This window comes from Panthera uncia (assembly GCF_023721935.1).
Source record: "Panthera uncia isolate 11264 chromosome A1 unlocalized genomic scaffold, Puncia_PCG_1.0 HiC_scaffold_16, whole genome shotgun sequence".
NCBI lineage: Eukaryota > Metazoa > Chordata > Mammalia > Carnivora > Felidae > Panthera > Panthera uncia.
In genome coordinates this window covers 47368011-47395577 of record NW_026057576.1, presented here as the reverse complement: position 1 = coordinate 47395577, position 27567 = coordinate 47368011, and positions in this window count along the sequence as shown.

Below are 27567 nucleotides of genomic sequence, written 5' to 3'. Positions count from 1 at the left end.
CAACTTACACTAGCAGATATTAAGATTTGTTCATTACATAGTTGCAGAAATGAAGAAAGTATTGGCTCAGAAATAGATCTACACATACATGGTCATCTGATTTATGACAGAGGAACCACTGCAATTTGTGGGAGGAAGGTAGTGTGGTAATATAGCCTTTTCAGTAAATGGTGCTAGGCCAACTGGATAACTATATGGAGAAAAAATTGACACTGACCCCCATCTCACATCAGATGCAAAGATTCATGTGAGATGTATTATAGACCTAAACGTGAAATAGAAAGCAATGAAACTTCTAAAGTAATATACATTCCTGAACTTAAATAAAAGTATCTAAATTTACAAAATATCCTATTCACAATAGAATATATTGACAAATTGGACTTCATTAATTAAGCATTTTGGTTAATTGAAACACAGAGAGTGACAAGGCAAGTCAAATACTAGAAGACATTAGTAATACATAGTGTTAGATATATCTATTGTTAAATGTCATTTCCCAATATCTACCTATCTATCCATCCATCCTACATCACCTCTAACAAATCAATAAGAAAAATGAGCAAAAAACTTCAACAGTAACTTCACAAAAAAGGATGTTTAAATGAAGCATTGCCAAAAGATGATCAATATCATAAATTCAAACAAATTCAATTTATATATACCATCTGAAACTAGCACATACCAAGCAGAATGGCTACAATGAGAACTGGCAAGTATTGACAGTCATCCAGGGGGGTGGTAGAAGTGTAAATTGTTAAGTCAACTTTGTAAAACTGTCTCAAGAAAGCTAAACGTGTCCATTACTTCCAACCCTTAGCATCAGTCCTGAGCATATACCCAATAGAAGTTTAGTGTTAATATCCATCAAACTACATGTACAAGAATAGTACTATTATCTATAATACCCCCCCAAATGAAAACAATTCAAATTTCCATCAATGTTAGAGTAGATAAATGCATTTTGATATCCTCAAACAATGCAATGTCTCATAGCAATAAAAAGAACACAATAACCTAATGAATCTCATAGACATACTGTGGAGCAAGAAGAGCCAGACACAAAAAAATACATATTGTATGATTTGATTTATATGAAATTCAATACCAGGCAGAGCTATTCAGTAGTGATGGAAGTTGATATAGTGGTTACCTTTGGGACATAAAGGAGAATTGGCCAGAAATAGCCTATATCTTAATCTAGGTGATGGCTATATGGATGTATACATATTTGAGAAATTTTACACTTAAGATGTGTATACTTTTCAATACAGAATCTGTCAATTAAGAAGAAAAAGGCTTAGGTAAGAATGAGTAGAAATAAGCTGTAATCACCATGTTTCACTCCAGTGCTTATGTGTGCAAATTAAGGTCACTTTTAAAAATGATTGAACAGTGATTTCCCCACATGCAAATATGTGCCAGAGAGTGAATTTATTCTTGATGCTTTCTCACTAAGTAATTTCTCGGGATTCCCCAAGGAATACCTATATGTTCTGTAACCTGTCTGCCTGCTGTTTGTCTTATATGCCTACATCTTGTTTCATCCAGAGGAATATGAGGACCCTTTAGGTCACCTTGGGGTTGTTCTATACCTTTTTTTTTTTTTTTTTTTTTTTTTTGAAGCTCAACTCTTCTGTAAGGTCCAAGCTGAACAAAGCTGCCTCCTGTAAGTTTTCTCAAAGTACGGGCAAGGCTTACCACAGTGGTCTAGCTAACACAACCCTAATGTTCAGTGGTCCGTGTGCTATAGTTAGTTATCCAGCACTAGATCTCCTGTCAGAATCACAGTCTACTCCACATTTAAAGAAAACATCTCTACTTTTTCTAGGGAATAGTCTGGCAAAAGACAAAATGATTCACCCTTACATCCCAGTCCATGGCAGGTACGTTCAGTTTTCTCTAAATACAAAAGAATGAGAATTTGCTGTTCATTTGTGTTCCCAGAGGGTTCATCCTCATGACTTTCCCAATACAGGGCATAACTCCAATCCACAAACAGTTATTCTCCAACTAATATATAAGTAAGAAAGGAAGAAGAGAAAGATGGAGGAAAGGAAGAAGAGAAGGAAGGAAGGGAGGGAGGAAGAGAGGAAGAAATAAAACAAAAGAAGTCTCTCTTTAATGGACTCCTACCTCCAATTATAATTTTTTTTCAATTCTTATTTTACAGATTAAGCATTCTGTGGGATTTATTTTTCTTCAAATTCAAGAAACATTTATAGATTTTGAAGTGTCATAAGAGCAAACACCTGCAGCCTAGCACTGTAAGTATTTTAAACTAAGAGAAGCAGAAAGCATGAATAGCAGAGCAATCAGTTTTAAACCCTAAGACATAGCAGACCATTTCACAACAGTAGGACAAGGGAAAAACTTTATGAAAGCACATGCTAAGATTGTGACCATAGGAGAATGCCGTGATTTTTCCATTGTCCACATATGGATGTGAGTGACACTCTGATATTATCATGATTCCATGTAGATAATAGCCATCCCTCCTTCCCACACAGGACTCAGCCACATTCCTTCTCCATTTATTCCTCCTTTAATCTTATAGACATCCTACCACTCTCTGGGACACATCAGGAGTATTCACAGAGATCCTAAGATAGGGGAGATTTGTGGCTTATCTCAGAGAACTGCCATTTCCTGTCTGATGTCCTCCTGTAAGAAACAGCAATTACATTTTTCTCCAAGGTCTGGCTGAATGTGACATTTCCATTTGCTTGTGTGATCCTCACCCTGTTCCTCATTAGGGTTGTTACCTTCACTTGAATGTCTATCCCATAACAAATGAGAGAAAGTAAAGGAGGGAGACCAGGGAGGTCCTTGAGGGTGAAGCCAGATTCCTCATGTATTTATAGTTTTGTTTTGTTTTAATAAAAAAAATCCAAGAAATAAATCCTCTGCTGTCTCCACTGATATAACTGTCTAAAGGCCAGTTTAGACAGGCTATAGCTATTTAACAGCCTTTTAACATGGCCTTTGTCTTGGTTGGCCTCTTTATGCTGTTAAAAGATAAACTGAGGCATATTAAAAATTTTTAAAGTTTATTTGAGCAAAAATCAGTTTGAATGGGGCAGCATCAACCAAAAGTTGTTAGAAACACTCCATAGACAGCAGCTCTGAGAGAGGCTTTTGTAAAGAAAAGGTGGAAGCAAAAGAAGAAAGTTATTGACTAACTGTAGCTTAAAATCTAGTTGGTTGTTTGTGATTGGTTGTCCTTAGTGTTTTGATTTCATAACCTTGAGGTATTTATAGCTTTGGATTTTGCTTTGTTTATGCAGGCTGCCATGGCATTAGGGCCACCTCAGGCTAATGCCCTCCTTGTTTAATTAATTTGTCAATGTCCAGAAAACACAAAGGAAATCAGCTCATTGCAAGGTTGCCTCAGCCCTTTCTCTGAGGCGCAGACAGGATAGACTCTCCTTACCTTGCTTCACTCCTCAAGTGATGGGCTTCTGCTTCCGCTCAGGACTTCCCCTCTGTTTTACTGTTCCCACCCATTCCAAGCCACCTGGAACACAGTAGCCATTTCTTCTCTTGTCAGGGAAGTTAGAGAAGAATTCCATCTTACTATCCTGTATGTGGCACAAAGAGGAACCCTTATAGCAGCTGTCTTCTTGGCAAGGTTAAGATCACTGGCTTGAAGGAAGGAACCAGGTTTCAAGAAGGACAGATGGTAAGAGGCAGGATTCAGGTATTTTGGTGAGTTTTAAAGGCTATCTTTGAATAACCTGCTTTTCTATCCGTTTACTTCACTACTTACCTACATACACAGATCAAGTGTAGACACTGGGAAACAAGGAAAACTTACTGTTCACAGGGTTACGAAGCAAGGAGGTAAGCAGTTCAGCCTCAGGGTAGGTGGTTTAGGAATCTGGATAAATGATATTGTGATGGCCATGAATTTGGCCAGGACTGGTGATTGGAAACTGATGGTTTGGGGTCTCATAGGGCTAGATTATAAACAGACTGAATCAGAAGATTGTCTATAGCGCCCTAAAAGAAGGAATCCTTGAACACAATGGTATTTTAATTCATCTTCTAGAATGGCCAGTTTTTGTATGAATGATATGCTATATTTCCCGCTACTTCTGATGAAGCAGTTTTTGTGATAATCAGAATATCTGGCCTGAAAACAGCCTATTCATGGTTACACTATGAGGTGGGATGTAAGTATAATCTTAGGTCTTTACTTTTGGGAAGACACAATTTGTAATATTCTGCTTCTTAAACTAAATATGCATTTATCCTAGCATGATTTTGATTTGTGCATCAGAATGTGTAATCCATATAACAGGAACAAAAATGGTAACAGTATTTCTAAAATCATCATAATAAGAAAGAGGTCCTAGACCCTGTGTGGTTCCAGTGGGCCCAGTGGAGGGAACAGAATTTCAGGTGTCTGGAAAGCCCAGTCAGGATGCTGTTAGTGTGAGCTAATGTCTTTGTTTGCACGGTGCACATGACACGTCATATCTCCAGTGGCAGAAGGCTTCATACTGGTGGGGTGCTGGCAGGGGCACAGCAGAGTGAAGAAAAGTCCCTTACCAGACAGAACTCTGATTTCAGTGAAGATGACCCAGTTAGCCCTGATTCCAGCATGTGCACAGGTGCTATGGCTTGAAATAAAATAGCAGGTGATACTGTTGAAAGGTGTGTGAGGCGTATGCGTGTATATGTGTGCGTGTTTGGGTATCTTTTATGGAAAGCAGGCTATCCATCTGACCTTTGCTTAAAATATTTTATTAAAGTTCTGAAATGTGAATCGGTTGTAAGTCTGTTCTAATGAATCAGTACTCTCTTAACAGATGGCCCAATAAACACAATGTTTCCACCTTCCCAGAAATCATCGTAGGCACAAAATTGTTATCGTTTGTGAGAAAAGAGCAATCTTGTTTAAATGCTAGTAAACAAGCACCATGTACCTCTCTTACCTCTGCCTGAACCTCAGAAAGAGGACCCAGGTGGGAGTTCAACTTAATGAAAAATGCATTAGGAGGGGTACTGATGGCTCAGAGGGTCTATTACTCATTTGAATCTCAGCCAACCAGGTAAATAGGCACTGGTCCATGAACCCTGGCCTGAAAGAATCAGGGAAGGTTAATGGAAACCATGCAGTGGTCCTAAACGCGGGGTTTAAACTTTCTTTTTTTCCACCTTTTAAAACTATCTGTGGTAATCGCGTTTGGATTTTACGAGGACCAGAAGGTATTAAAATTTGCATTGGTGGTTGGCATAAGGAAGAGACTAAGAAAGATAGAGCCATCGTGAGTTAACCATACTAGGGAAACTTCTTAAAGGCCTAATGTGTATTATATATATATATATATATATATATATAATGATATATATGATTATTATACATATTATTATATATAATTATACATAAATTCTTGTTTTTAACAGTTATTTTAAATATTTATGTATGCTATAAAAATAAAAGAGCCCTGGGTGCCTGGGTGGCACAGTTGGTTAAGCTCCCAATCTTGATTTCGGCTCAGGTCATGAGCTCACAGTTTATGGGTTTGAGCCCCACATCGGGCTCTGTGCTGATGGCATGGAGCCTGCTTGGGATTCTGTCTCTCTCTCTGCCCCTCCCCTGCTTGTCTGCATTTTCTGTCTCTCTCAATCTCTCTCTCTCTCTCTCTCTCTCTCTCTCAAAATAAATAAATAAACTCTTTTTTTAATTTAAAAAGGAAAGAACCCATTTAACTGTGTGTAGGGCACCATGTTAGCTACCATGGAGGTTTACCAAGGTTACGAAAGAATAGCATCCAACTTAAACAATTTATAATTTATTTCTAGTGAGAAGATTAAGTAACATAAATGGAGGTAGAGTTTATGTGACAAAGAAATGCTACCTTAATCCTTAAGGCTGGTGTAACAAAATACCATAGACTTAGTGGCTTATAAACAGAAGAAATTTATTTCTTATAGTTCTGGAGACTGGGAAGTCCAAGGTCAAGGCATTAGCAGATGTGGTGTTTGATGACCAACTGTTTCTTGGTTCATAGACAGTTGTCTTCTGGATGTGTCCTCATGAGGGAAAGGGATTGAGGGCACCATCAGGTCTCTTTTATAAGGGCACTTACCCATTTAATACAGTTCTACCCTAGTGTCTTAATCACCTCTTAAACACCCCATCTCCAAATACCATTGCATTGAATATTAGGTTTTAATACATGAATTTTGAGGGATACAACCATTCAGTCCATAGAAAGTGCATGAAAGCAATTCAGATGAGGGAGAGAGGAGCTAGGATGCATTCATGAAACAGGTGGTGCATTAACAGGGCTTGACACATGGCTGAGAAATCAGTTGATAGAATTGACTGTAGGGAAGATAAGAACTGGTTGGAGGAAACATAGTGATAAAGATAGGAAAATTCAGGACCTATTGGAATAACATATGATCTCATCTTTCTGGGGCAAAGGCTATTTCTTGAATAGGGTTTTTTAACCTCAGTGGTATTGACAGTTCAGATCAGATAATTCTTTGATGCAGTGGGCTATCCTGTGTATTACAGGATATTTAGCATCATCTCTGGCCTCTACTCATTAGATACCAGTAGTACCCCCCCCCAATCCTATCCCTCCATGTTGTGGCATTGCCAAATGTCTCCTGGGGGCAATATGACCCGTATATGAGAATCACTGCTCTAGAATTGCTGCTCCAGGGACTGGTAGCATCAGCATCATCTGGGAACTTGTTAGAAATGCAGAGCCTCGGACCCCATCCCAGACCTATTAAAATAGAGTCTGCGGTTTACCAAGATCCCCAGGTGATTCATGTGTACATTAAAATATAACTACTCAAATAGAAGAAAGAGCAGGTGAGATTGGTTGGGGTGAATATGGATGGTCATGAAAGCACTTGAACATTTTGCTACAAGTTTAGATTTAACTTGGAAGGCAATGAGGCCATATTGAATTTTTTTCTTTTCTTATCACAGTCTTTAGAAATACTAGACCGGCAGTCTGAATTTGCCTACTCAACATTCTTCTCACCTTTCTTGCTACCTCTATCTCAATTTTAGGGGAAATGACAAATCCCAGCTAAAAGCTGCATTTTCCAATCTCCCTTATAGAATGACTATGAGAATACATTCTAAGCAGAAGTTATTTCAGGGTTTTCCAGGAAAGCCCCTTAAGAAGGAGGCTGACTCAGATGGCATGTCCTTTTTTCCTTGGTTATTTCTTCTTCTTTCCTGAGAATAAGCAAGATGGTTTCAATTCTGGAAGCCATCTTTAAGATCTGAGAAGAGGTACTCCCTAAAGAAGGTGGAGCACAAAGCTAGAAGGAACCTAAATCAAAGAGAAAGAAGAATATACCACAATTTTGTTTAAGCCACTGTTTCTTAGCTTACTGCTCACAAGTAAATACAATTCCTAACTGATTAAAATTGCTATTGATGTGATGGATGAATTGGAGGAAAGGAGATCTGTATGGAAACTATTGAAATAGTTTGAGTAGGAGACTGGGAGAAAAACCAAAATGAAAGTGAAGAGGAATTTAGAATCTTATTTACTCTGGAGCTACTAAAATCCTTTAGTTTGTCAGTGGGAAAATGGTGATGTAGTTTATAAACATTTGAAAGTCAAGAAGAGAAGTGGGATTGTGGTAATGTGATGAGCTTGATTTTGTACCTGTCAAACTTGAGGATTAATAAGACAGATGTGTATACCCAGCAGACAGTTGCTCAGAAGAGAAGTTCCTGTACGAATATAAGATACTGGTGAGTGGAAGCTGAGCAGGATTGAGGATTGGCAAGTTGAAAGAAGGAGGAGAAGGGGGTGATCATGAGTCTATCGTTGAACTGGAGAGAGAAGCATGAAGGAGAATAATGGGCAGGGAGTTGTTAAGGCATTTTTGCTGAACAGGTTGCACAGAGGAATTTTTACAATGGTGTTTAAAGGTGGAATCCAGAGGACCTGGAACTATTTTATGAGAAACTCTGCTTGCTCAAGGAGCACTTCCTCCCCAGAAATGACCTCATAAATCAGCGAGGTCAAGTGTTTGTTCACTTTCTGCAGTTAGGCTGGGTAACTGAAGCATGGCCCATCTTTCCCAGATTCTTCTGAGTTCGCCATGACTCTTCAGACATCTTTAGCTAATGCTGTTATGGAATCTGTCGATCCATGCTGTGGATGGCGTGGCCAAGATTACTGCTTTCTGAGAATATTTTCTCTTTCTTCTACTCAAAATCTTTTATATACCCAAAGAAATTAATCCCACAGAAGTTGATTTATTAAACAGCTGCAAATATAGGCCACATGCTAAATGTTTTTCAGGAATGCAAAGAAGATGAAGGCATGATCTAGTGACCTTATACCCAGGATGGAAGTAAAACAAGTGTGGTAAGCTACACTTGGATATATTTCAGGGTTCTCTGATTCTAAGAACTAAAAGCTGAGGGGTACGTCTAAAGATAGGACTCATGGGGTGCCTGGCTGGCTCAGTCAGTTGAGTGGCTGACTCATGACTTTGGTTCAGGTCATGGTCCCAGGGTTGTGGGATTGAGCCCCACATCAGGCTCTGTGCTGAATGTGGAACCTGCTTAAGATGATCTTTCTCTTTCCTTCTGTTCCTCTCCACTACTTGAATTCTCTCTCTCTAACATAAATATGAAATTTTTAAAAATAAAATAAATAGAAAAGTAAAGATAAGACAATAGAACTCTCTATTTGTCCAAAATGTGTAAGCTCTGGAGTCCATATGTTTCTGCTTCTTTGGGGGAGACTGCCTCAGTCTTCTCTCCTGTTCATTTTACTTTATTCCCTCCTCCAGAAATAAACAATCTCAAATCTTATCCATTTTGTCCCCAAATAAAAAAATCTCATCTCATCCATTTTGTCCCTTCTCAAAAACGATTTCCATTATAGCCCCTGTTTCTTACTTCATGTTCACAGTCTCTTACCTGAAATTATGAGATCCCAAGCTCTGAAAACAAGAGGTTTTTAAAAATTTTTTATCTTTATGTAACTCATTTGGCAGCAAAATCTGCCCTGAACTGATGTGAGGTGCAATGTAGCCTTTATTCATCCGTAGCACATTCATGGTGAAGAAATACTCACATGTTTGGTTAAGGAGTGCTGCCTTCTATCTCACTAAGGGAAACAGTATTACCACTTTTTAAAATTTGAAAGAGTCTGAATTCCAAAACCTGTCCGATTCCAAGAGTTTTGGATGAGGGAATGTGGGCGTGTAGTGTTCCCGGAGTCCTACCCAGTGCAGAGAAGATGAGAATATGGGGTTATAATGATTGGGAAAGTGGAGAGAGTATGATCATCATTTTCAGATGATGCCATACATTAGCCGGAAAACCTGTGAGAATCAACTGAAAAGCAAGAAGATGTAAGTAAGTTGACTGAACCCAAAGTAAGCAGATCAAAATCCAGCCTTGTACTAGCTTCTGGACTCATCTGACAATTAGAATTTAAGGAGCCCCACTTGGTTCATTAGTTTAAATGACTGAGGTCAAATGGCCTGATCTTGTACTCCAAATTTAGTAGCTGGGTTTCTGCCCACGCTTGTGGCCGACATCTCACTTTGCCTCCTGGTTTCTCCAAGACTGCCAGGGATGGCAGACCTGACTGAACAGCAGCTCTGTGATCAGGGAGCCACAGCCTGCTCTGCAAAACTCTTTAGTCAGTTTGCCTGCCTACATCTCTTTTCACACGTCCCTCTGACCTGCTAGGCTCCCAAACTTCTTCCTGGCTGTATTCTACCCCTTGGTTTCACCTGGCCCTTGTTTTCCAGTTGTCTCTAGAATGCTACCCTTTGCATCATTATGGATGCCAACTTTGGTGTTTTTTTTAGAAATTACATGCAGATAGCTTTGTTGAAACATTACCTGCAGTGTGATTGTGCAGCACATCATATAAATAAGCTCAAAAAAACCCAAAAACCAAGTGGCACAGCTATGACTATAGAAACTGTTGTGTTTGGATGACATTTTAAATCTGAACAGTGACTATTGATGCACCTGGGATGTAAAGTCTGAATCATACAAAACTATTAACTGTCTCTGTACTAGATAAAACTAAAGCAGTAGGTGTTATTCTCTATGGTATATATTTGGGCTTCACCAAGCAGTCACGGAAGGAATCTGTTCAGAGGAGCAACTTCTTTCTTCTGAAATATTATGTTCTCCCTTCTTCCTCCCTACCTCTCCTTCCCTCCCTTTCTTTCTTCCTTACTTCCATTTATCATTCACTTATCAGTTTTTTCATGTAAAAATGAAGATAATAATAGTGTCTTCCTTATAGGATTGTTGTAACGATTAAACAAGTTGATATGTGTATAACGTCCCTTGAGTGCCTGGCCCCAAATAAGAGTTTTTTAACTGTCTGAAATTATGGTAGATGCAACTCAATGTCAGGCTCTTATCTAGGAGCTGTAGAGACAAAGATGAAAACACTTGCTCTGCTCTTAAGTATTTTCCATATTTGTAGATACTTTGTATTTGTAGGATGTGCTATTTTGAAGCATGGACTCTAGTATGAGTGGATTAAATTTGAGACCCACCCAGCTCCATCCCATCACTCATTATCTATGTGACCTTGTGTAAATTACTTAATCTCCAAATCTTAGTCTTCTCCATGGAGATAATAATAATAATAATAATAATAATAATAATTCCTATTTCACATATTTTTTGTGAGCAATGAAGGACATAAGGTAATAAAAACACTTAACAGGATATCCAGAGGAAGTAATAAATACTCAGATCCTTCATTTGCAGGTGCTACTGATTGCAGGTCCTGAGATAATCCTCAAATAGGACTTTACATTAGGATCCTTATCCTTATGGATGGGATGGGAAGAGCATGGAGTTTGTTGTGCTGCTTTGGATATGGTATCCAGGAAGTTTTAGAATTTGAATACTTTTCCCCTCATGTGTTGGCTCAGTCCAGACAGCTAACGGACCCCTTGGAGGCTCTGCAGTGAGACTGCCTGGTTTCAAATCTTAACTCATGCAATGTCTTGCCCTGTGACTTGGGTATTTACTTAACCTCTCAAATTTGGGTTTCCCATCTGTAATGTGAGTATAATAACCACTCACTCGCAGTCATGATGAAAGTCAACTAAGATAATCTAGGTAAAGAATTGAGTACAGCAAATATACCTGACATGTAGTAATGTTCTACTTAGTTGGCCATTATTGTTGTAATTTATTATGACTACTTGATTCTTTGCATGGAAGAGAGAATGCATAGTGGGACCCTCCCCACTCTAGTGTTAACTTTTACTCCCATGACTATTTAACTTTTTAATAACTATTTTCTTTTTTCATTTTAAGAGTAATACATATTCATCTCTGGAAGAAATATCAGAAAATTCTGTTTTGTGTTTACTAATCCTCTGTCTTTGGGCCGTGTGGGAGTCACAGTGGTTGAGGAGATGGAACAGGGCAGCTGGGCCCTCTTGCCAACCATTTCAATTATTGGATGGCATTCAGTCTCATAAGAAATGATCACCAGAAATCATCTGTTACCCCATCATTGATTTTCTCCGAAACAAGTGTAGGCTGGGATAACTAAGTTTATGTTCTCTCCCTGAGGCTGTTTACTTTTTCTTTCTTTCTTTCTTTCTTTCTTTCTTTCTTTCTTTCTTTCTTTTTCTTTCTTTCTTTTGATAAATAAGTTTATATTCCCTCCCTGAGACTGTTTTCTTTCTTTCTTTCTTTCTTTCTTTCTTTCTTTCTTTCTTTTCCTTTCTTTTCTTTCTTTCTTTCTCTTCTTTTCTTTCTTCTTTCTTTCTTTCTTTCTTTCTTTCTTTCTCTTTCTTTCTTTTGATAACTAAGTTTATATTCCCTCCCTGAGACTGTTTTCTTTCTTTCTTTCTTCCTTTCTTTTCTTTCTTTCTTTCTTTCTTTCTTTCTTTCTCTTCTTTTCTTTCTTTCTTTCTTTTTCTTCCTTTCTTTTCTTTCTTTCTTTCTTTCTTTCTTTCTTCCTTTCTTTTCTTTCTTTCTTTCTTTCTTTCTCTTCTTTCTTTCTTTCTTTCCTTCTTTCTTTTTCTTTCTTTCTTTTGATAACTAAGTTTATATTCCCTCCCTGAGACTGTTTTCTTTCTTTCTTTCTTTCTTTCTTTCTTTCTTTCTTTCTTTCCTTCCATTTTTTTTTGTTTGTTTTTGTGTGTGTGTGTGTGGTTTTTTTTTTTTTTTTTTTGAGTTTCAGGGAGAAAGTCAGATTCAGTGATGAAATACTATAATCCTGGGGAGTGGGTATATACTGTTTGCTGCTGTTCTTATTTCTAGCATGATCCCACGCAAAGCAACAGGTGATGCTGCCAATAGTTACCATTTATTAAGCATCAGGCACTTTCCATGCAACATCTCATTTTTTTCAAACAATAACCCTATGAAATAGATATTAGCTTCCCTTTTAACCATGAAAATACTAGCCCCAGATAAAATAACTTGCCCAAGATCACATAACTAGGATCAAAACTGAACTCAGTATGACTTCAGGATTTTTTAATTTAATTTTTTTGTCTCCCAAATTAGAGTGGATTTAATCAGTTTTTTAAATATAATTTATTGTCAAGTTGGCTAACATACAGTATACAGTGTGCTCTTGGTTTTGGGGGTAGATTCCTGTGATTGATTACTTATATACAACACTCAGTGCTAAACAATTTAAAAAACAACAACAACAACAACAACAAAACTTTCATCAATAATCTCTACTGAAGAGCACCTGGGTGGCTCAGTCTGATAAACATCTGACTCTTGATTTTGGCTCAGCTCATGATCTCACAGTTCTTGAGTTAGAGCCCCACATTGGACTCTGCACAGATAGTGCAGAGCCTGCTTGGGATTCTCTCTCTCTCTCTCTCTCTCTCTCTTTCTCTCTCTCTCTCTCTCCTTCTCTCTCTGTCCCTCCCCCCTCTCTCTCAAGAACAAATAAATAAACTTTAAAAAATCCCTACTGAAGAGAAAACTTCATAAATACTTCCAAGGAAACAAAAAGAATAAAAATTTAACAATTCAAACATTAAACTATACATAACCATATTTTCCCAACCTCTCTGCCACATCCCAACATACACATCAAGTACTAATATTTTAGAATCTAATACAGTTAGTCAATGGGGTTTATAAAGCTTTGACCTCATTTAAGTTGTCAGATAAAAGAAGCTTATAATAAATAAACAACAGGAGCAATAAAAAATTGTGTACAAAGAGCTTTGGAAACATCTGAATACAAATCACTTTCTAAACACAAGTTTCTCTTATTATTGATTGTATAAGAAACATAACCTTAGACCTTCCTAGCATAGCAATAATAATGAAGGAAAGCCCTTATGCTCAAAATGATTAAAGCATTTAACACACAAAGTAAGCACTGGGGAGAAAGTCTTGTCTTCATTATACTAAATGTTATGCAACACAATGAATATAATCTCCCTTAGGTTTTACTAAACATCCAAGCTCTTTAATTTACATTATTTTATTCATTTGAATTCACCTTGGGTTTACTAAAGGAAGAAAAAAACACCTCACAATAAAGGAGAAGGTTTAGTTAACAAGATACTTTAATGGATCTTAAAATCCAGGTTGGGTAAAGGCAAAATCAACTCACCCTGAAGTCACATTGGTTGGTGGCCAAATACTTTATGAGGTGAAAGCAAGTGTATTCATCATTAGAAGAGCATAATTAAAATTACTGTCTGCATATGCCCTTCAGCTTAAGTTATGATCATGAATATCACATAGTATTTTGCTTCATATTCAAAGCATTTTATGAAAAGGGAAATAATCAACCCATAAAGTAGATTGCAGTATTTGCTGTGATACTTTGCATATAAGCATTCAGTGAAGGTAGTTGACTGGCTGAAGGGAGAGAATACCTTCCTTGTTTTTAATCACATTATACTTGTGGACATCTGCGCATCTGCTTATTTAGCATTTATACTTTCTGTTTTCTCATGTGACGCTAGTGGCCATGATATGCAGATTTGTAACACTTTGCAGAGAATTGTTTTCAAAATTGGTTTTCTTTCAGTAAAAATAAAGTATCATTATTTTAGCAAGTGTGGCAAAAGGAAGAAAATTAAAGTTTTGCAGTTCTATCATCAGAGGATAAGCAATGTGTTTGCCGGTGTTTTTATGTCTGTATATATCTGAAATAAGAAAAAAATTGAATCTTGTCAAACATATACCTTGTTGTTCATATTTTGCATTGTACTTTTTTCTTATCAAAGGTAAACAATTAAATCTGTCTCTGTCACTGATGAGGTCCTAGCACCCAGCAGTGTCAGAAACATACTAGGTGCTCAGTAAACATTTGCTGAATAAATAAATATATTACTGATACTTTTTTCGTTCCATTGCACACCATTCTAGAGAATCTTTTTAATGACCGCATAGTATTCCGTTCCATAGGTGTATTATTATTTATTTAGCTAAGTCCTTTCAATGTTACTGATTTTTCACTATTGTAAGCGGGAATAAATATTACTGTAGTAAAATCTTTTCTTAGAGTCCATTTGACTTCTTTGGAATTGTGAGTGCAAAGAGTAAGCAAATATTTAAAAAATTCTATCTGTTATCAAAAAAGTCAGCAAACTTATTTAAACATTTTACTTTGGTTTGGGGCACCTGGGTGGCTCAGTCTGTTAAGGGTCTATTTCTAGTTTCAGCTCAGGTCATGATCTCACAGTTTGGGAGTTTGAGCCTCGCATCTGGCTCTGGGCTAGTGGTGCAAGGCCTGTTTGGGATTCTCTCTCTCTCTCTCTCTCTCTCTCTCTGCCCCTCCCCCACTTTGAATGCTCTCCTTCTCTCAAAATAAATAAATTAAAAAAATAATAATGATAAATATTTTATTTTGGAACATGTAAATGTATAAGTAACCATTTCCCACACTTTTGTGACTTGTCTTTGAGGACAAGAATGGAGAAAAATCTAGCTAGTGAGTAAGACTAATTGACCAGTATCTATTCCTTAATGAGGTTTTATTTTTCTCAAGAGGACATTCTTTGAAATAATTTAAATTCCCAAATTTAGAAATTGTAAATGTTATTGGAATGAACCCCTTTTGAATGTCAATAGTCTAGTGTCATTTAAAGACCGTTCTTTAGGGGCCCCTGGGTGGCTCAGTCGGTTGGGCCTCCAACTTTGTCTCAGGTCATGTTTTCATGGTTTGTGGTTCGAGCCCCATGTCAGGCTCTGTGCTGACAGCTCAGAGCCTGGAGTTTGCTTCTGATTCTGTGTCTCCCTCTCTCTGGCCCTCCCCAACTCACGCTCTGTCTCTCTCTCTCTCTCAAAAATAAAATAAATAAATAAATAAATAAATAAAAATAAAGACCATTCTTTAGGCAGTGAAAGCCCAACTTTTTGTAAGTTGGGGTGAGTGAAATTTCAGTAAATGTGGGCATTTCATTGGATTGTGCAGATCAGTAACTCATCCTAGATTTCATTTTAGAAAGTAAATACAGCCGGAGCACTGATGTATGTCCCAGAGGTGTCAGGTTAGAGAGGATTTAACACTTCATGATAAACTATAAATAAACAGGATCATTTTGAAGAGCTGCTGAACATTCATTAGTGTCAAAGAAGGAATTTGGAAGTAAAATGGCCATCAACCAGCAATTGTAGTGCTAGTAATATCTCAGAATTCTTCATTAGCACAGAAAGAAAAAATACATGATCCAGAAATGGCAATGAAGGGATTTTCCAATTATCTTTTGACACAGAAAGGATATAATTCATCCTCTTGAATATGACCCTTTAAATGTGTGAAGTAAGAGTGCTCCTTATATAGTCTGAGCATTTCAAAAAGTCTGCTAACTCCTTGAAAGTAATTCACTTGAGCTGTCAAGTTGGATATAAAATGGTACTAAACAACTTAATTTTAAAAAGCATGAAAAAGACAAAGCCACAAAAATATAATAAAAAGTCGTATGATAGTGAATTTAAACAGTACCCCCTCCCCAAATTTTATGAAACTGAGAAGATCAACCATGATTTATACTCAGAAATAGTATGAAGAACGTCTGGCAATAGAGATAATGTTCACAAACTCCTGACAGTGAGGCCCAGTATACCTAAGGAAAAATGACTTTTCAAATGCCTGAGGAAGGAACTCACTATAAAATTATTGATAAATGGATATGAACATTGTGATGGTTAATTTTATGTGTCAACTTGACTGCGTTAAGGGATGCCCAGGTATCGTGAACCAATTTTTTCTGTGTTATCTCCAGAAGAGATTAGCATTTGATTTGATAGACTGAGTAAAGATTATCCTCCCCATTGTGGATGGACATCATTCAATCTCTTATGAGCCTGAATAAAACAAAAAGGTGAGGAAGGGCAAATTAGCTCTCTCTGCTTGAGGTGGGACATCCATATTCTCCTGCCCTCAGACGTTGATGCTCTTGGTTTTCAGGCTTTCAAACTCAGACAGGGATTTATACCATCAGCCCTGCAATTCTCAGTTCTTCAGAGTTGGACTGAATTATACCGCCAGCTTTTCTGGATCTCTGGCTTGTAGAGGGCAGATCATGGGATTTCTCAGCCTCCATAATTGTGTAAGTCAATTCTGATAGTAAATACACACACACACACACACACACACACACACACACACACACATTTCTCTGGAGAACCTTGGCTGATACAAAACTACAAACATATAAGTTTTCCTTTTATGGTGTTTCTCCCAAGGAACAGAGAAAAAGGATAGCAGTGTTTGGAAAAGTCTGTATTTTCTGCTATTGCCTCAACTGTCTACATGTTAACTTGTTGTTTCTGTGGTTTCCAACTCTGCTTTTATTTAAACAGGTGATAGATATGATTCTGTGGGGTATACTCTTCATACACAGTGGTAATTAGAATGTTAGGACAGAGTATAGATTATTTTGCAAGTTAGTATAAGGAACCAACTTACCAGAGTATTTCTTTTTTAAAAAGTTACCTTGATTCCTTTTCTTTCTGCCTACCTCTCTCTTATTCTGATTCTAGAGAATTATTTTGGAGATTTTGTATATTTATACTTTTTTTCCTGTCATGTGCCTGAAAAATTTCCACAAGTTGTGTTTTCCAGGGGGAAAACTTTGAGGAGGAATTCTTTTTGAACACAATTAAAGGCAGCTTAAGGGTCTAATAATTCTAGCTTTCACTTATTATTTAAACAAATATTTACTGTGTGCTATATTATACATGGAAGATGCACACCTTACTTTCATGGAGCTCCCATTTTAGTTGGAAAGGTAAACACGAATACATGGATGCAGGCAAGACTAAACCAACTGACATGAAACATTTATGACTGATGATAAATGATGTGAAGCACAAGCACAATGCCTGAGATTAAGATAAGAAGGGGCAAAGTGGTGAAGGATGTCTTCCCCAAGGAAGTGAAATTTAAGTTGTGAGCTGAAGGATGTGCAGATTCTGGCCATCCAAAGAGAGGGTAAAGAATGGTCCACATAGAAAAAAGAGCCATGAGGCAGGCTCAGGCCTGTTATGTTTGCAGATTTCAAAGAAAACCAGCATGGATAGGTAATGAATAGTTAAGAGAAAGGACTTGAGTGAAGCCAGCAAGAGAGTCATGGCTAGAACATGCAGGATCCTCGAAACATGTGAGAGAAGTTCAAATTTTATCGTTAGTCCTTTAAAATACTTAATCAGAACTGTGACATGGCCTTGATGAAAACACATATGATCTATGCTTTAAGAGGATGACTCTGGCTACTGAATATATAGAGGAAGTGAGAAAGAGTGGAAGCAGAAACATTGTCAAGGCTTGTGCAGGTTTCAGGTAGAAGATGATGGTGATATTAGCAGAGAAGGTGGAGAGAAGTGGGTTCATTTGAGATATAATTTGATAAAAGCATCAAATTCACTGAGGGTAGTAAGGTGTAAATAGGGGTTGAGAGAAAATACAGAATTAAGAACTAAGACTTTGGCTTGTGCATCAGGATAAATAGTGATGATATTTTACTAAAATGTAGATAACTATATGGGCAGGTTGCAATATAGAGATTAGACAATAGAACAAGCTTTTCTAAATCTGCTCTGGTGAGAAGATTTGGGTACCAAAATTCGGGTACCTGTTAAAAATATCTGGCCCCATCTTTGGCTCATGGAAGCAGAATCTCTCAATGACAGCCTAGGAAGCCTTCATTTTGAAAAACACCACGAAAAAAATTTTTTTTTCATCAGGGTAGTTGGGAAAACATTGTACTAGGGAGAGGAATCTCCATGGAAGAGGATTCCTGTGTAATACCATGCAGAATTGGAGGATGGGGAAAGAAGAGGCTTGATTGTAAGGAAGATGAGATCAAAAGGCCATTGGACTTCCGTTGATTAAACCAAAAGCCCTAATCAAAGTACTTAGCATGAAATTTGGCACAGTAGAGAAAAATCAAAGTTTCATGTGCCACATTTAGATATATAAAGGAAACCCCTTTATTCTTCATAACTCATCTAATCTTCCTCATGGAAGCAGTCATGGAATAATAGAGAAAAACATTTGTCAAATCCAGTAAACCCAATCTGATTTGTTAAAGAATCTCACTAAGTATCTCATTTTTCAAAAATAAAACCTGTCTTCAGGGTTTTCTCTTTGTCCCTCCACACCTTTCCAAGAGGGCATCTGACTGCTAAAGGGAGGCTCACGAAACTCCTGAGTGAAGGGAAGAAAGCCATCCCTTTATAATGCCCTTTGACTTTTCTGGCCCAGTTGAGTTGACCTTTGTTTGCTGCTGACGTCTGTGACTAGGGAAATCCTTTATTGTGTTTTAGGTATCAGAGCTAGGGCTTCAGCCAGCCTGGCCATGCCCCACCTCAGCACTGAGGTTTGGCTTTGACTCCTCCCAACAGCTTGAGGCTTCAGGGTCTTTTTGCCACAACAACATCTAGAAAGCTAGTCCTATAAATTCCATTCTGCATTGCTTGAGAGAACATGTGGAAAGTTTGGGATCCTTCTCAGGGTACTTGAACACTAACTAAAGGAGGCTCTGAGATCTTCCCTTGCTCACATGGGCCACTTTACCAATATTCCTCTGCTACAGCCACCCTGGGAATGATGCCAATCTATAGTGCCATCTCCTGGCACATAGTGCCATATGGGAGGTAGAGCCAAAGCCTGTTCTATTTCTGTTTTACCCCTTAACCTATCCAATATTCTTCTCTCTTCTCAGCCTTTGGCCCAGAGAAGGAGGGTCAACACAGACAAGTATCCTCACTTGTGTCTCCATCTTCTGACCTTTCTCTTCCTTCTACACTTCACTGGGGGCCAGAGGGGGTGGGCTTCCTTCCTCTTATTTTCTTCTTCCAATGGCTTTCCTGTATCATCTCTTCTCTTCCCTGGATGTGGCTTCTGCTGTTTTTGTTTTGTTTTGTTTTGTTTTTTACTTTTGCTTTCCCTGGGGCTATAGAGGAATGATCACTAAAGAATGGGATTTAAGGCAGAGTAATAATGACCTATTGTTTTAAAATTTCTAATACATAATCTGAGAACACTACTATATAAAGGTTATTGCTTTTGTTACCCTTGATCTGAATTCCAGGGTTGTTAGCAACTACAGTAATACAGGTACGGTTACTATGGTTGTTAGTAAAATAACATACTTATTTTCCTGGGTCACATGGAAGAGGAGCCCTAGACATTGGTAGTCACTCTAACCTTGGTGTTGGCTGGATAAGAACTCAAGAAATACAGTAGGTGTACCAGATTTAAGGGGGAAAAAAAGCAATTTGACTCTTGTGAAGCAGTGAGAAGGAAGAAATGGAGGCCAGTTTGAAAAGGCCATAGGAGAGACATGGGAGACAAAGAGCCAGGGGAGTTTAGATGCCTAGATGCTGGAGTTAGAGAAGACACTAGAGGTAGACCAGTGCTCCAAAATTACAGGTATTTAAACAATTCCCAGCAGTGCAAACTCATGTGTATGGATTGCACAGCTAGTGAGAGATGGGCCTGGGAATCGATGTCACATCTGTGGAGTCTGCTTCCCAATCCAGAACTGATTCTCAGCATATGGTCTTTAATCATAGCTTCAACCCAAGGATTGCATTTTAATATAACTTTATTATATTGTATTAGTTAATTTAACTCATTGTGTTAGATGTGGTAGCACTGACTGCTACAGCAATTAAAATCTGAAATAATAAGGGTTTTAGATGGGTTTCTTCTGTCTTGTTCCTAAGCCATCCTATAGGGCAGTGGTTTCCAAATTTTTCTGTTCACGGCACCCTCACTGTCCTTATCACTTTTTCAGTGCTCCAAAGGTGAACAAACAGCTAGCAGTTCTGTCGATTAAGTAGGTAACCCCAACAACTTACTAAGTACTTAAGTCCTTACCACCTATCAGCTGTTTGAGAAAACTTGTACACATAGGTTGAAAGAAGAAAATATTTTTATTCTTAAAAACCAGTTATGTGTAAATTGGGATACATGTGCTCATTGGGTACTGTACAACTTAAACCTTGAGATCAAACTGGAAATCTGGTATGTGTTGATTTTTATGCAGCACTTGCTTTTTATGACAGCAACAACAAAGATAAGCAATTCTGTCAAGAAATGTAGCATGGATCTAATGTTGAAACTGTAGACTACCTCAAGCTAGCAGTTTGTGAAGTATTTGATAGATGTTGCTGTGTTTCCCTTGAAAATTTATAATACACCAGGAAAACCCTGTGATTTTGCTATGGTTCCCTGGGGTGTCCAATATACTGTTTAGAAACTTCAGCTCATGAGTGTTGGGATCATTGTCTTCCAGCAGAAGGATGGAAAATGAGAATGGGGATCACCCATGGGAGGTTGCTATGGTCTCCATGTGGAAGTGGTACACATCAGTTTTGATTCTCTTCCGTTGATTACAACTCAGTCACGCAGCCATCCCAAACTGCAGACTGGGAAATGTGGTCTAGCTTTTTGCCCAGTAAAAAAGAGGGAAAGGTTTTGGTGAACACAGAATAGTCTCTGCTATATTCTTAATGCTTGGCACTGAATCTTTTTGAATGTAATTGTGTCAAATGGTTAGAATAAAATAGAAAAAGCATGACTTTGCAACCAACAGGTTGAAATTCCAACACCATACAAGATGTAAATATTTGCTATCTGCAGCTAGTAAACAAAGCATTGGTTTGGACCAAGGTTTCTCAATCTTGCCACTATTGACCCTTTGGGCCAGTTTCTGTTGTGGGCTCTGCCATGTGCACTGTATGATGTTTAGCTATATCCTGGTGTCTGTCTACTAGATGCCAGCAGCACATGCCTCTAGTTGTGATATCCACAAATGTCTCCAGCCATTTTCAAATGTTTCCTGGGAAGGAGCACAATTACCCAGGTTAAAAGCCACTAATTCATATAGAACTATATTAGAAGGGATTAAAAGAAGTTAGAGTTGCTGCCCAATTAAAGAATCCTCAGGAATGTTTATGTATGCGATTTAAGTTTTTCAAAGTACATCTCACTGAGTTCATTTCAAATGTATCTAAACTCTTTTCAAATAGCCTTTCAATTGTGTATTAATGAGCCTCCACTTTGAGATCAAGTACCCATTTTCCTACCTTCAGGAAGTGTTGGCCCAGTCCCTCCCGGGCATCTGCCCTGATCCCATGGGAGCTGAAGCTCCCAGGTTATACCTCTTCCCCAAGGGACAGTCCTCATCCAGTGACTAGTGGCTGTGGAAGAGAGGGGCGTGTACAAGTCTACCCCCTCCCCCTCATTGGGGACCAGCCTGAGACTTCTACTACAACAGCATCGCATTTCAACTTCTCCCTCTGCACAGTCTGGTTCTTCCCTAACTGCTTATAGGTGTACCTCCCTGAGGCAATCCCCCAGAAACTACCCTGCATAAAAATCTGTCTGAGTCTGTTTCTAGAGAACCTGACCTACAATGTATACCTTCAACTTTTGTTTTAACTTAATACAAATAGTATCATTGTTCCCCCCGTCTTTTGATATTGGCAAACTGCCTTTTCTTTGATTACAGCTCTGCTTAGCAGGGTTCTATTTTTTTTTTTTTTTTTTTTTTGCATTAACCATGTCTTTTTTTTTTTTTAAGTTTATTCATTTATTTTGAGAGAGAGAGCTGGAGAGGATCAGAGAGAGAGGGGGCAGAGGATCTGAAGGGAGCTCTGTGCTGACAGCAGAGAGCTTGGAGCTCAAACTCATGAACCATGAGATCATGACCTGAGCCGAAGTCAGATGATTAACAGACTGAGCCACCCAGGCACCCTGACATTAACCATATCTTAATGTATCATCTGCAAGTTCACAGCTTTTTTAAATGTTGTAGGAACCTAAATAAACATATAAGGCTGAGTGAAGAATGTTTTATGATTTTAAAACCTATTTTACACTTGCATTGCCACACCTAATTCAAAAGCAATTTTTGCTGAGACTCATTTTTACCAGTTCTCTCCAGATTGTTCTACTTAGTCATAGAAACAATTGTTTTCTTTAGATACTCGCATTATCTGTTTATACAGAGTTTATATACTGTTTGTATACTATTTTTTATGTAATTACAACTCTATATAAAACGTGCATAATTCGACTTGGGAACAATCACAACTAAGGGTGAACTCACTTGGTGAGTTAAACTCACCAGGTATGTAGTAACCTACAAGTGGCAACTGGTCAGAAGCTATAGGTCACACAGCATGACTGTGTTTGACAGCACAAAAGACTAATCCACTGAGTCAGGCAAGTAGAAGTCTCAGAACTCCTAGAAGTACCTAGTTGAAAGACTCAAGGGAGTCTAGGACTCGATCCTTGCCTCACTAATGCTGAATTGGCAAAACAAAATTATAGTGCTTCGGGAAATCTGGTATCTTCCAGGTCCTTTATTTACAGGTGAGAACACTGGGGCTCAGACAGAGAAATTGTTCTGGCAGTAGCCAGTATTAGAAATCCGATTTCTGACCCTTAGATCAATACTCTCTGCTACACTACGCCACAAATCTAGACTAGAGAGATAAATTAGGAATTATAATTTATTCACAAGTCTTAGACTTTTGGTTACTTGGAAGTAGCCCTAAAATATTTATGCCTGATGCTCATCAGGGCATATGGAGGATAATGTGTTCTGGTACTTGTTTAGTATTCAGAACTGTGAACCATCTTCTCTTACACGCTAAAGCTGAAATTAACTAACCCTGAGGTAATGAGGATTTAGGTAAACTAGACCACCTATACAATTACAAAAACAGCTCTTACCATTAAATAGCAAGCATTTTGGTTTGGGCCACATTATCACTGTATAATGAATGCCTGTTCTATGTACCTTCTCAAGAGATTACAAAGGAGAAATAACCATACTGTTCTTTTCGTTTTTTTTTTTTTTGAAAAGAAATTATAGAAAATATTTTTATCCATCACTTACTGGGATCGACAAGTAAAGGGATTTCTAAAAAGGCTTATTTCAACCTACGTATTAACTATAAAAATTCCAATCTGAAACAACTGCTCCTTTATTTTAAAAGTGTCAAGTCAGTAGCTCCTTTGGTTTAAAAATACCATGCTTATTTTTTTATATTTTTATTGTATAAAATGGCTGCTTTTTGAATTATTTTTGTACAAAATTGAAATATATTTCCCTTGTTCTCATTCTATGAATTGTGAGTACATACATATATATGTTCAATTACATATATCTGCATATTTTATGCATATGTATGTATTACATATATACACACTCACGAATACTAAAGCTTAGACACAATAAATTTCCATTTTAGAAGAGTGAATTTTGTATCATTTGAGAATAAATTGGAGGCAGATCAATAATTCAGGATAAATCAACTGAAGAAATGTTCTAATTAATGATATGCATACTTATAAGTACCTCACAGTGCTTATTACTATGGATCAAATTTTCTGGACATTTAGAAAGTTTTCAATGTGAGGCTGTAACAGATAGCTCTGGTATGATATAAGTGAACATATCTTTTGGTACCCATATGTACACAGACACATTCTTCTCTCATCCATATGGGTAGAATTTCTGGGTCAAAAGACATACCCATCTTCATTTTTAGTAGTTGCTATCAAATGGTTTTCCACAGGGGCTGTACAATTTGGACTTCCACCAGCAATATTGTTCACTGCTGTGTATCCTCACCCACACAGTCTTTTTTTTTTTTTTAATATATATTGGTGATTTTGCTGCATATAGGATGATATTTCATTGTAGTTTTAATTTTGTAATTCCATGATGAATAATGAATGAATGCTTCTACATATGCTTATTAGCCATTTGTATATTACCTTTTGTAAAGTGCCTGTTCAAATATTTCATCTATCCTTTGACTAAATTGTTTTTTCTTTGTCATACTGATTTGTAGGAGTTCTTCGTAGACGCATAATATGAGACTTTTATTAGATCTATTTATTGCAAATATTTTCTTCTATTCTGTGGGTATGCAGTCCTTTTCGTAACAACCCTAGAGCTATTGGATTGTTCCTTGGTCAATCAATTCTGAAAGAAAGAAAACAACATTGGCTTTGAGTTGAAACAACAGGGGCCTTGAGTCGAAGGCTTGAAGGACTACTGTGTGATTTGGGACAAGTCTCTTACTTAACTATCAAGAATCTCTTGATAGTTCTTGTTCTTCTTCTTGTAAGATGGAACTAATAATACCATCCACAGTGTGTACTGTGTTGTGTTGTATTGTGTTGTGAGGGTTAAATAAGCCATTTTAAGTGACAGAGCCTAGCAGAGTGCCTAGCCCATATTAGATGCTTAATACATTTAATAGGATGATAGACAATAAAATATTCTTTATTTACTCTCGAGTATCTGATACTGGCTATGGACTTTTAAAACTCTTCAGCTAAAGTCTCAGTATTATTGCCGAACCTCCCTGAGGCATGCCTTATATGCTATTGTGACTTACTTATCTCTTCTTGTAAACTTCCAGGAAGTTAAAAAGCCTGAAACAGCCATCTTCTTTCTTGTTTCCTTAGATGGGGGGTCAGAATGTATATTTGTTGTGGAGGTGAAATGAATTCTATTTTATAGGAAAATAAATAAGTTAGAAATATGGAGATTTCCAAAAATTTAAAGATATATATTTGTAAAAGAAATAATTTAAGTGTGTTCAGTAGGAACCAGTTAAATATTTCCCAAGTCTTTTTCTCAGTAGATGTTTTCTTTGTTTTGATGGGTAATTTATAGGCTAAACATACAACTACACTAATGCATGATATTTATTCTGTTAGGATGCTAATGACATTGATTTCTAGTGATAAAAAAAGTGAAATTGTGACCTGTCTGGTGTGACAGTGATTGGTCCAGGAGCAACCTCCAGGAGCAACCAGGGGGTAATGCATATAAATTCTCCTGACTAACATCATGATCTCAGCCAAATACCCAAGTACAGACTTGAGAAGCCTGTACCATTTCTGGATTTGAAAGTTTTTAAATCATATTATCAAGTGGAAAGTCATTATTATGTTATTTTAAAACTAAACACTCAACATTTCTGTGGTCATCACTGTTATTTACTTTTGCCAGAGACGCCCAGTGCTCAGTATCTTGAAATTGTAGGCAAAGGACCCTCACTTTAGTAGATGCAAATCAGAAAAAGAAGTGAGCAAAATCCGTATTTTCCTTCTAATCAGTGGAGTGAAATTAATTACTGTTTTTATTCTAGAAAGATTTGATCAGGTGAGAAGAGATACAGGATTCTGCCCTTTGCTTTCCAATAAATATCTGCTATAACTGAATGCTCTGGGGGGTCACTGGAGTTGGTATTCTCTCAGGCTATAAAATGGTTTTAAAAATCCTTCACTTCCATTCTATTTATATATCTTTCTTTTCTTTCCCTCAGGAATTCATTTAGAAAAAGTGGGAAAGTGCTAGATGTAGAATGCTTGCTTTTACAATCTGTTACTGTGTAACTAAACTAGTTCCAAGTGGCTTGTTGACTTCCAAAGTTTAATGGGTTAGTGGGTTTGAAAAACTTTAGGAGAGAATTGTGTAAAACCCAAATTGGAACCACATCCTGGTTTTTAATGATGTTATCCTTTGAGAAATTTTCACTAAATTAGCTCTATATTTTCAGTTTTCTGAAGTGTAACAAGTACTTGAGAATGAGCAGAGACCAGGCATATTGTTTACAATCAGTTATATATGATTTGTTGTTAGCCAGCACTGGAAAGCCGACAACATAATCCCTCCTCCATCCCCCATCAGATCAGCTCCAGGTTTGTGAATATCATTTATGTGCAGGCTTGTTTTATATTTATATTTAATGAGATCCTGAATTCTCAATTTTGGATAGCACCTACCAGTTTGAAACTAAAAATGCTATAACTTTTAGACACTCAAATATTTGAAATTTAAATTTAGACACTTTAAATTTAAATCAATTGAGCAAATGAAATTGGGCAGAATCAACGGTTTGGGGTAGAAGATGTGCTAAATAACCAGCTATGCTCTAAGAATTTTGATAACTGTAATATCTTTTTTGACAAATTCCTCAAAGACATTGCTTTGAAGGGCAAATACCCAGGGAAATTGCTCTAGCTAGGTTTGGAGGTCCTAAGAGATGCAAAGAAACATTGAGAGTAAGGGCATTGGGTTCTTTCAGGTCTCCCAGGGGCACAGGGTCTGCAGAAACCCTGGCCTGGAAATTGGAAGGATGAAGTAAGAACACATTTTGTGAATTTCATTCTCAGGCATGGAAGCTGAGGGCAGAAATCCAACGGGGATCTTATTCGTCTTAGCAAATCAATCGATGGACTGTGAATTAGTTAAGAGTCCCTAAGGTTTGTAATTTCTCCTGGTTATGTTTGTCATCTTATATATTTGCTGTAATGATCAGCAGTGAAATCATTGAAATGTAAGGTCTGCAAGTTTTAGTATTGGGAGCAGTGATGAAAGAATTTACTTTTTACTCAGAGCCACTCCTGTGGATAGAATGAGTGGTGTGACAGTCACCAAAAGGAATGTGATAGAAGAAATTGGGCCTGGGCCTTCTCTATGGATATGCCTCAGAGCCTTGTCCCTATTCCTGGAGATTTCACTTGAAGACGTTTTCAGAATGTTGTGTTGAAATCTAATCATCTGAAATTTTTAAAAATGCCCACAGGCATGTAAAAACACTGTTATTATCATGTTAATGGTGGCACATGCAGTGTTAGAACTAAACTTTTAAATTTCGGTTATTTTATAAGCAGAAGAAGACAACTGTGATGTCATCCCTCAAAACAATAGCAAATAAAAGGTTAAATCATGAAGATTGTAGATATATAGATTCCACTTCTAATTGTAGCTTTTATTTCCCATCTTTATGAAGAAGTTCACATTTTTTGTCATGCAAGTTAAAAAAATTTTTTTTTACATTTATTTATTTTTGAGAGACAGAGTGACACAAAGTGAGAGTTGGGGAGGAGCAGAGAGAGAGGGAGACACAGGATCGGAAGCAGGCTCCAGGCTCTGAGGTGTCAGCACAGAGCCCGATGCGGGACTCGAACCCACAGACTGTGAGATCATGACCTGAGCCAAAGTTGGAGGCTCAACCAACTGAGCCACCCAGGCGCCCCATCATGCAAATTTTTTAAAACATACAGTAGTCCCTCCTTAGCCATGGTTGCA